We start from the raw sequence: 12,191 nt of genomic DNA, 5'->3' as shown, positions 1-12,191 counted from the left end.
GGGCAGCGGGAGGTCAGTCTGTGTTCTATTATGACCATCAACTGATTTGATGAGGCCCACCACATGAGGGCACTATACTTCAGTCAAAGTCCACTGATTTAAATACAAATCTCAATCAAAAAGGCCCTTACAGAATAACATTTGAGCAAATATCTGGGCCCTGGCCCAGCCAAGTTGACATAAAATGAACCATCACATGAGTTTATTGCAACTCATTTTCCTGAGACCCCCCCCTCTCCTCAAGCATCTGGCATCTGATTTTACTCTGACCAATGTTGAAGCATCTGTACACCTCATAACATTCTGTCTAACGTCTGACTTGCTCTTCCAAGACACACTTTCCAAAATTCAATTAAGGGCATTCATGTCAAGAGAAAATGAATTTTCTCATCCTCCCCTTTAATCCTAAATATTATTATAAATCCAACTGCCACGCTTTCCAAAAGAAAATCCAATTTGTCAACTGGAAAAGACCCAACATGATCTGATGTAATGAACTGATAGAATCTGGAGGGTTTGGGACTCCACCCAGAAGCCCTAAACGAGGTTTTTGATTACACTGATGCATTGCCATCCCGTGCTGCCGAGGATCACCTAAAAGAGAGAGTCCCACATTTTGTAGCACAAAGCCTCCGTTTCTGTACAAATTGCCAGAAACCTGCATGTGTCATTCTTTAAATAGAAACGGTTTGAGCACATGGAATGTGCTTAGAGTTCTAATAATGACCTTCATTATCTCCAGGGCAGTGGTCTCCACCTGGGGTTGGTGACGTTCCCCCCAGGGAACATGTGGCAATGCCTGGACACGACTTTGGATGTCGCAGCTGGAGACGGGGGAGGGATGCTAGTGAGCAGATGCCAGGGATGCTGCTAAAAATCTTACAGTTTGCAGGACAGCCTCGGCTACAAAGAATTATTTAGACCAAAATGTCAGCCGTGCCGAGGCTGAGAAACCTTAACGGTTTTGTTCTAGAAGTCCATGACTTATATGAGTGTAGGTAAACAAGTAAAGTCAAATTCTCCTCATGCCGGAATCTTGAAAAAGAAAATATGTGTTTCAGTGACAAGGACACTAAAGTGGAAGCAGCTAAAGAAGCTCAAGCTGTGTCGGCTCATTCGTCCCTGGAGCAGAAATAGCAAATTGCGATGATGCAGATTTGCTCCTGGATGCAATGGAAATTTTTAGATAGAGCAAGCTTTCTCCTCCAGAGAGAGCGTGCAGTGGTCCTACAACACCGTGATTGTTTTCCTAGTCACTGATGCAAAGAGTTGTGGAGATAAAGGTCCCTCGGTGGCCTCCCCCACACGCTCACCCGGACAGGCAGGACGAACGCACAGGCCTTTGGCTCAGCTACTTAAATCATCTCGAAGGAAGGTCTAGAAACCTCTTTCCAAAACGTCGCAGTCTGTTTTCCAAAACGGACCGTGTGTGTCTCAAGCTGATTAACCTCAGTGTTATCAGTACACGCGGCAGAGTGAAGAACACAAGCATCTCTCTCTGCAGAGCAGGCTGCTGCGCATGAGGTGAAGGCACGTGAAACTTGTGTAGGCAAGCGCTTCAGGGCAGGACGCCCGCTTGCCTCGCACCCCTGTGTCCTGGCACAGCGCCCCCTCCCCGCCCCCGATGCAGCCCCTGCACAAACCCTGGTTTCTATCACAAAAGGGAAAGGAAGAGGCCAGCTGTGAATTCTTGGGGGACATGACCATCTCTTAAACCCCTGGAGCCTCCCAATAACCCACACTACCTAGATCGTAGACTTGGGGCGCAGACACCGTTGTACCCCTCAGACACTGGAGATGTCCAGTTTGTTAGCACTGCTTTTATCCGCAACATGCACAGCTAGATTATATCATGTGGGATATAAAAAACACATTTCAGAGCATGAGACGGAACAAAAGTTTGCAGAAGTCACGTGTTTTATCATAAAATTCTCTATCTTCTGTGCCAATGATGCCTTCGCTTCGGTATGTCAGTTGGCTAGAAACTTTCAGGTTTAGTCACCTCTGAAAAGCACTGCTATTTCAGGGTGCCGTCACAGACTTGGGGAAGCCCTGTGTGCGCCTTCAGAAGTCGCTCGGTGCAAACAAGCCTCGCTTTCAGTTAGGTTCAGACTCACTCTGACTCCAGTCACCAAAATTAACAAGTACCGGCTGTCATATCATAGCAGAACCAGAACCAACCGGAAAGGCCCTTAAAGTGTTTGTGGTTCCCAGACCTTCTCAACGTATCTTCAAACTGGAAACCAGAGCAGTGCGGGTGACCATCCCTCCTCATGTAATGGGACCAGTCTGAGAAACCCACATCCGGACAAGTGCCCCCTCTCAGACCGTTTAAATTGGGCCTAAAAAGGCAGACTTAGGAGCAGAAAGGATCTCTGAATAAAAATAATAACTTCCCCCCACACACATACCAAAAAAAAACACAAAAACAAAACCTAAGAAACCACGTTTGGTGTAACCATAAATTAGATTTCCATGAAGCGCAATAAGAAAACCCCTGCAAATTATATATGATGTCACGTCATAGATAGTTTAACAGCCCTACGATGATGCTAAGTCCATCATGCCAGTTAAAATAACTAATGAAGTCTCTCATGTATTTATTGTTTGGGTTACACAGCTAAAGTTTTTTTCCTACCTTAATGCTATTTTTTTTTTTCAACTTTATAGGTTAAGCTATTTAACTATCCTCATAGAGGCTCTTGACATCTTGAAAGTTATCCTAGGAAACAACAACAAAACCAAAAGATTATTACTTTGCCGACACAAAATGATTGCAATGTCTAAGAAAGAGAGCTGACATTAATTTGATAAACCAGTATTTTCTTCAAGGACAGGTAGGTACCCCGAACACAATAAGACAATGATAGATGGACATTCATTAATACTTTGTTTCAACTATATAAACTTAACCAGGATTACACTATTTTTCATGAATCACAAAAGCATCGTAGGCAGATTTCCCATGGGAGTAGATTCTGGACCTAAATCACCATTGTCATCATCGCCATCATCACCGCCATCATCACCGCCATCATCACCGCCATCATCACCGCCATCATCATTGACATCATCATCACCGCCATCATCACCGCCATCATCATCACCGCCATCATCAGCACCATCATCACCGCCATCATCACCGCCATCATCACCGCCATCGTCAGCACTATCATCACCGCCATCATCACCGCCATCATCATCACCGCCGTCATCACCGCCGTCATCATCGCCGCCATCACCGCCATCATCACTATAACCATCACCACCATCCCCACTGCTGTCATTCGCCTCCTCATCTACTGCGTACTTACTATGTGCCGGCCACTCACAGCAACTCTACCTGGTAGACGCTGTTATTATTGCTGATATAAGGATGAGGAAACAGGCTTAATGTGGTAAAATAACTTACTTAATGCACATAGCGAGTGGGTGGTAAAGCTAAGATCGCTCTGTCTCCGAGTTCTGTGCTTTCCACCGCCAACCTTTAAAGAGCAGAGCATTCTACTGTTATTTCCACACTCGATTCATCCCCCACCCATCTAGCTTCCATCCTCACTCTCTGACCACCCAGTGTCCTCTGCCTTTCTAAGAAAATGACAGATGTTCCTCTGTCTCCATGGCTCCCATCAACCAGTGGAAGTCCCTTCGGGTGGCAGTAGGGCCCAGAGAGGTGGAGGAACACTGAGGTCCTCTCGCTGCCATACATCTGAATTGGAGCCTCGGAGATGTTTCGGCCCTGTCTATGTAGTGCAGCCCCAACAAACACTCTGGACACTGATGCTCGGGTGAGCTCCCCCGGCTGGCAATACTTCACACATATTATCACGTACCAATGGCGAGAGGGTAACGCATCCTCACGACAGTGGGAGTTTCGCAGTTGGACTCTCCAGCACTCTGCTCCATGCACCTCTTCCTTTGGTCAATCTTAATCTGTATCCCTTCCTTGTAATAAATGAGTCGAGTATCTTTGAGTGAGTTCTCCGAGTCCTGTCAGAGAATTATTGAACCTGGATGCACTTTTGGGACTCTCCCACCCTCAAAACTTGCAGTCGGTGTCAGGAGTGAGAGCGGCCATGGGAACTTTGCTCTCATACCTCACGGTTAGGCAAACACCGGCTACCATTTGCACCCATTGTCCTCTTGGGAGACAGAGATAAGGACCCAGGCATCAAGTGGCCACCTGGGCCACCTCGGCCCCATTTCTTTATGGAGCCGCCTCTGACCAATGCCATCTCTCAATGGAACGGATGCCCTGAGAGTTAGGAGGCCATCAGTGTCTGCACTTGGGCTTGGAAGAGACCCAAATAAGACCCCTCGTGCACTGTTTTGTTGGTCAAAGCTGCAGGGAAATTATGGGCCGTGGGCTCTGTCTGAGGAGCATGCAATGTGCATCTCTCACGCCGATTTCCTGAAGTGCCCTGGGGCCACAACGTCTTTGAGAAAGCCGAATAACTTTTATCTGCTTATATAGAGAAAAGAGAAGATCAAAGCAATTAAACACTTTGTCTGTTGGCTGCATTCTCCAATTTCTCGGGTGGTGTCAGGCTCCACCTTCCAAGGTCTGACGCTGAGGATGCCGGGTGGGTCAGGGCTCAGGACTGTTGTGTTTCGTCACTGAGATAACACTTCTGGCCTGATAGGGCTGAGAAGCAAGGCTCTCACTGATTCACGGAAGGTCCACTTTCCCTCTTTGCCTACTAAGTTCTAAGTGTCTGGATGGCCGGAGGGCAGGTTAGCGCTACTGACCACTTCGTAGGAGCCCCCTCCTCTCAGAAGTCCTGAGGACAGGCCTCTTAGCCAGGCTCCCTGCTAGACTCTGGGGAGAAATGATGGAAAAGTCTTGGTTGGAAAGATCTTGACCCAATCAGTCTAGGATGCTGCTCCTGGCGCTGAGGACACCACAGCAACTAAACCAAGCACAGACAACAGCGTTCACTAGATCATGACTGCAGTGTGGCCCTGGGGCAAGGAGCAGGGACATCTCTGCACCTGCTGGAGACCACGTGTGGTCCACGGAGCTCGCCATACTGGGCTCGCTCAGGGCCTGGGGCCGAAGGGCTCTGGCCTGATTCTCTCTGCGTGAAGACTACACAATGGGGGATATTAGAACGCAGAGGCCTTTAAAACACTCGCCCCTCCTCGTCCCCACTGCGGGCCCTGTGACGCTGATCTACCTCCCGTGAGAAACCCTGGGGTTCTTGAGAGACATTCCTGATCACCTGAAGGGCGTGGAGGCTTCAGAAGAGAGAGGGAGAAGCCCTGAGGACTGTCAGTCAAGGAGACGAGCCTGGAGCCCATGCTCAGAGTGGCCTCTCTGCCCAGGAACCAGGCAGGGTGTGCAGCGCTCATCCAGAGGTTCACTGTTCTTCAAGGAAATAAGTAGCACCACCAGGACCACAAAGCACACGTGTAGCAAAGCCAGGACGGAACCCCGTCCGTCCGTCTCCAAAGGCCTTTCCCCTCACAGCTTGGAATATGCATATTGTCGTCAAGCAAGCCAAGCATCTTCTTTCCCGTATGCTTTTCTGGGAGAAGAGCCAGGCTGAGTCTAATAAAGCAGAGTATCTTCGACGCTGCGGTTTCTACCGAGCTGATTTAGCCGGTCTCCGTTGTCATTTAATGTCCTCCTAGTCAAACACAAACACCTTCATCATGGCCTAATCAGCAACATCCCGAGAGACATTTGATAGCAGGACAGCCACCCCCAACCCCTCGGGAGCTGGGGGCAGGGCAGCTTTCTGACTCCTGGGCAGATGCACTGAGGTCAATGGCAGCCCAGCTGGGGCCTCCTCCAGCACCTGCTCATCTCCAGGAACAGAACGCGGCCCCAAGCAATGACCTCCATTGGGTGACGACTCAATTGTCCAGTGCAGTGGTAGAAGTTCGGCCATCCCCATAACCCTGGGGCGAGAATCCCTCCCTCGCCAATGAGGTAAATAAGAGGCCATGAAAACCACGAAGGCGATCAGACTCGCAGTAGATGGGGCGGTGGGGATGAGGGCAGGAAGAAGGCAGGGTCAGGCAAGCGGAGGTTCCAGCTCAAACGCCTGGATGGATGCTGAGGCCGTGCACTGTGATGGGGAGGCTGAGGGAGAATCAGGCAGAGGAGACGATCAGGCCTGTCTGGAAAACAGTGTGAAGGTTCCTCAAAAACTCAACAATAGAACTACCATATGAAGCAATTGCACCTCTGGGTATTTATCCGAAGAAAATGAAAACCCTAATTTTCAAAAATAGATGCGCTCCCATGGTTATTGCACCATTATTACGATAACCAAGATACATACAGAGCCTAGGTGCCCATCAACGGATGAATGGAGAGAGATGTGAGGAGTATAACATATGTGAATGTCACTCAGCCGTGAAAGAGAAGGAAATCTTGCCGTTTACAGCAGCACAGTGGACCTTCAGGGCATTGCGCTAAGTGAAATAAGTCAGACAGAGAAAGACAAATGCCATGTGATCTCATCGATACGTAGAATCTAAAAAAGAAAAAGAAAAACAAGCCCATTGATACAGAGAACAATTTGGTGATTGACAGAGGTGGGGGTTGACAGTCAACGGCCTCTAGCTGGCGTTTAAATCCGTGGGACTGTCGAGATGGCCCAGGCAGCGGGGCAGAGAAGAGAGCAGAGCTGGCTTCTAACCTGCGGGGTTCCCGCAGAGGGGCGGCTGGGACTCACAGACCGGCCAGCAAGGTGGGAGCGAGCTGCAGAGTGAGTGTCGGGAAGGGGGCCTAGCGGGGTGCAGTTGGCGGAAGGTGGGGCGTGTGGGGGAGGCGTGCAGTCCCAGTTCTCTGGCAGGGTGCTGCAGGTTGAATTGTGTCCCCCAAAAAGAGATGTTGGCGACCTAACCCCAGGTGTCTGTGAATGTGGCCTCATCTATAAATAGGACTTTTGCACTTGTAATGGAGTCAGAGGAGTAGTCCTGGATTAGGATGCGTGCTATCTCACTGGTCTCCTTATAAAAAGAGGAAAATGTGGACACAGACACACATGTAGGGGGAGGGCGTGTGGTGACAGAGGCAGAGGTTCCTACAAGTCAAGGAACAGCCAGGGTGACGGGCAACAGCGGAAGCTGACGAGGCAGGAAGGACCCTCCTAGAACCTTCAGCGGGAGCATGGCCCCGGAACACTGGGATTTCAACTTCCGGCTTCCAGGACTGTGAGGGGACACATTTCTGTTGTTTGAAGCCATCTAAGTCTGTGGGCATTTGTTCTAGCAATTATAGGAACCGACACAGGTGGAGCCCGAGGTGCATTTCCAGGAAATGAGAGCCTGGGAGGCCCATTCCAATAGAGTTTGGCCAGGAAGGACTTGAGTGTGCGCCTTTCAGTGACCACTCAGGACGGTGGTCCGTGCCCTACCTCCACGGCGGCAGCCCAAGGACAGGGACGACTCAGGGCTCTTCTGCCCGGAGGGAGGACATTTTACAATCTTTTTCACTACCCCCCACCACAGTCCAGACCCCAGAACCCTCCAGTCTCTGGTGGCTCAGAAAGGAGCCCCCATCCGGCTTCTCAACTAGGCTCTTAACACTAAGAAAGCTTTTTTCAATAAGAGTGAATAAAAAGTTAAAATCATATCCTTGCGGCTGATTTCCTGATTTTCTAGTTTTTTAAACAATGTTTTGAGCATCAAGGTGGACTTGAGTTTGACGAAATAGGTGTATAAATGCTATAGATAGAGATAGAGATAGAGATAGAGATAGAGATAGAGATAGAGATAGAGATAGAGATAGAGAGATAGAGAGATAGAGAGATAGATAGAGATAGAGATAGATAGAGATATAATTTATTTAAGCCCGGAGAACATAAGGGAGAGCTGTGATCTGTGAGACCCGCCTTCGCCTTCGTCTGGGGACTGCGGAGGGGCAGTGGACCTGGGATGGGATGCTGCAGGCAGCTGACAATTTACCTGAACAATCTGCACATCAGAGTTTGTTTTGTCAGCAGACCCGGAGGTCTCCCGGCCACCTTTCCTGTCCCCTGCTGGAAACCAGCCCTGTAGCCAATAAGGGAGGCAGCAGGAGTGACCCGCTGGGAGCCACCTAAGGGCAGAAGTCCTGGGATGGTGACATTCTTACCACCAGACTGCCGGTGAGGACAGTGCCGCAGAGAACCCCAGACAGGGGTGCCCCCAGGGAGCGCTGCACACCACCCCACCCGGCTCCTAGATCCCCTGGAGCTGCACCCAGCTCAGGCAGTGTCAGGGGACGAAATACAGAAGAAGAGACCACCTGCACCCTCCCCCACTCCACTTTTCCTGTCCCGACCCTCAGACTTTGCAAATAGGTCTGTCCTTTCTGTCCCCTCCCTGTTCAACATCTTCACCCATCATGTACACAATCATTTGCTCCTTCACAGACAACAGATACAAAGAATCTCTAAAAGCAATCCTGGCCTAGCACAAAGTTGTATTTAAAACTTGACTTCCTCTGTAGGTACTTCCTTAATCATAATTTTTGTTGAGTAGAATTATGACTTTTAATAGGTCAGATTTCAGGTATCTTAAATGCAGGATAGAATTTTCCAGATTAATAGGAGCTGTTTATTTTCTGTCCCATCAAAAACAACCTAAATGATGAATTGTGTAAATGTAATCTTTTGAAACTAAAGAGAAAAAAAAACGAAGTCCCTATAAATCAGGAAAAAAAAAATAGAAGGGAAAAAACTTGATTTAGGGGTAGGAAAATACTTTCTTAAAGAAACACAAAATGCAATTATTAAAAAAAATAAGTTTGACAAGTTTCACTGAATCATAATTTAAAACTTTCATGCAAGATACCTTCAAGATAAGTGATAAAATAGAAAATAAAAGCTTTATGCATCAAAGAACTATGACCCTAAATTTATAGCCAACTCCTATAAATTAGCAAAAATGACACCAAAAAAATAAAATTTTTAAAAATGAGCAGTATATAAATAAGAAATTCATAAAACAAGAAGTAAAATGTTCTAAAGACACATGCACGGATGCTCCACCTTGCCAATAATTGGGGAAATGACTATTGAAACAAGGTACAATTCTTTGACTATCAGATGGCTAGAAATGAGAAACTCTGCCGAACAGCCAAGCGCTGCTGCAGGTGAGGAAGAAATGACCTCTCTGGCCCGTTGCCAGCGAGCAAGGACGCAGCAGCATCGGGACAGGGCAACGTGGCACTGAGTGGTAAAATCAAAACGTGTCCTCCCTCCGACCCGGCAAATTCCCCCTCCACACTCGTCTTAGGAAAACATCTGCCTGGGTATACGAATAGGTAGTTCGAGGCTCCTCATTACTTGCAAGAGGTAAGAACCACAAACACTGTCAACAGTCCCGACATGAGCCCGCCCACGGAGGAATACTACGCAGCGATCAACAAGGATGAAGTGACCGACACCTACTCTCCCCAGCGTGAGTGCGAGAAACTGTGTACAATGGGATCTCGTGTATGTAACACACCAAGGGAGGAAAACATTAAAAATGTATTTCAAGAAGTATGAGGGACTGCCCCGAGACCTTTGTAGTGTTCAGTTGATTTCTCCTGTGTTACCTGTTAAAAGGAAATTAAATTAATTTTCAAATTCTTCAAAATGCTTTCCAGGGACATATGTAAAGAAAACAAACTAAAAAACAACATTTACATTGTACCATTTAGGTAAATTAAATACATGAAAACAAAACTGTATTTTTGTTTGGACGTATGTATGTAAACACATGGAAACATGGCTGAAGGATGTCTATCTGTCCATGTGTACTTCTGAAAACAGGTGGACTATGAGGAGATGCGATGAACGCATGAGAAAGTATTCGTGGGTAACTCATGATTTTAAAAATGTTACCTTTGAAAAAATAAAGTAAAAGTGTGTCAGAAGAAGAAAGTGTACATTTATTTTGATCAAAATAAATGACATGAAAAGTACTGGTATAGTTCATTGTTTCATTTTCTAATTTATACATAGTTAGGTTCATTCAAATATCACACTGTTGTACCATAAGAATATGTTTATTTCATGAGTGATTTTTCATTCTGTAGCCATAATTTCCCCATGTTTATAATTTGTCAGAAGTCAAAAAGGGACACACTTTTTCTGCTGAATAATATATATAACTTAAAGATTATTAACCTTTTGAATATCAAGAACTGAAGCTCCTGGGGTCACATTTATTTGTAGGTCCCAAAATAGCCCTGAGGTCCAAATAGGAAAATATCTCTTATAAACTAACAAAACTCTCAGTTCAGAATAAAACACTATGAAATTTACAGAATTACACCTGTAGGCGATGTTTTTACAATATCCAGAAACCTACCAGATTTTTAGAAATGACGAAGAAAATAGCTTTACATTCAGAAAACAGAGCTTATACCAAACATACTTGGAAACCTAGCACCCTGTGCAAAAGTCAATCCACACACATCCTCAGACACCCAAGCAATCATTTGGATGAAGAGAACTCCAATGAGATTAGCCTTTTCTGTTTATTCGAATGGGGTACATTACTGAAATTCCTTAGGATAGTCCAAAAACTCGAAGGGCTGATAACATTTCTGGATGATGATCACACATCCTTGTATGGTTTTCATCAAATTCTACATAGCTGTGCAGTTCCAAACCAGTTTCCAGAACTTCTGCTCCCAAACTGGTGTTAAAGTGCTTTAGTACAACCCCGCCCACCCCTCGCAAAAACAAACAAACAACAACAACAACAAAAAAAAACATAAAGATTGAAAATCTTTGTGACTGACACGGGCCACTGCTCTCCCCAGAAAACAATATAAAGGTGTCACATTATGATGAAACAATGTTTCTCAAAACCCGAATTGTGTTACTTTTGCTTAGAGTATCTAAAACTTAGGCAGACTCGGGAAAATCCTAGCACTTCCTCAGCGTAAAATGTGGATTCTATGGTTAATTTTGTGTTACATTTCAGGGAATTCGACCCCCTTCCCTGTGGCCACGAGCCGAACGCCTAATAGAGCTCGCCTCTCCATGCCAAGGATGCTCGTCAAAGGCAGAGAGATGACCCAGATCTGTCTGAGGTCCTATGTTAGTCACTCGGGCAGACACTGCCTCTCAATGAAAAGACATAGGTCATGTCACACATCACACTGGCCAGACTGCTTGCGGTGGGCCTTGGGCTGTCCCAATCCTCCAGAATACACGCCTTCCAAGCAGGTCACACTCGACATACTCCAGGAGCCACAGTAGCAGTCACGTTTATGACCACAAAGTCTAGTCTCCTTCCGGGTCACACCTGTGTGTGTGCGTGTGTGCTCGCACTCACACCTATCACACACCATCCACTTTGGCACAGCTTGCTGCTGAGGGCCGTCATTGCACTGCAGGGACCAGGCCTTTCACATACGTTTTACTTCAGGCTGCATCAGAGTGAGGAAATTGTGTCCACAGCTCTGGCATTCACCTGAGTCGCTCAGAAATTAATTAATGCAGGTAGCGGTGGGGTTTTCTTTTTCTTTCAGAAAATAACCTTCAGAGGAATTTTTTAGTCACTTATTTTAAATCTTAAGAAACACGTGAATGCCAGGGTACAGACGTGCGTGGCTCACTCAAGAGTGATGAAGATGCATAAAACAAATTCTAGATGCATCAAGGTGCGAAATTGAGAAGACAGTGACTGGCGTTTGGGTCGACGGTTTCTGTTGCAAGTGCTCTGTGCCCAACGACTCTGCCGCGACGATTTGCCCGGTTCCACTTGCTGTCACAAACAGGACTTTGTTGTTTTATAAGGAGCGATTGCAATCGACCTCCCACCTTTCCTTCTCCAGAAGACCCTGGCCCTCCTGGCAGTTGCCCGGATGAGGGGCTAAGGCGAGCCTGCTGCAGGGGAAACTGAGGCCCAGGCCCACAGGAACAGGGCCCTCTGTGCCCAGCACCCACAGCCCGCTGCAGAATCCAAACGGTTCCCCACCATGGATCGAAGAGTCCCTGGCGAACACTTGGGTAGCATGTCAGAATGTCCCCAAACACTGTAAACAAGAGAGTGCAAGAAGCACTTTGTCATGTAAAGGACTGACTGACAGGCAGCTTACAGTCGTTGGTGATAAATCTTAACACGCCAAGGACAACCATATTGCATGAGAAGGAACATGAGCGAGCATGGATCTGGGGGGCGGGGGGCGACACCTGACGCACAGCTGGGCTGCATTTCATTTCGCAGAGCAAACGTAGTGAATTTAGGGAAAG

This window comes from Pteropus alecto, unplaced genomic scaffold (assembly GCF_000325575.1).
Source record: "Pteropus alecto unplaced genomic scaffold, ASM32557v1 scaffold66, whole genome shotgun sequence".
Lineage (NCBI taxonomy): Eukaryota > Metazoa > Chordata > Mammalia > Chiroptera > Pteropodidae > Pteropus > Pteropus alecto.
Note: the sequence above shows the minus strand (reverse complement) of the source record.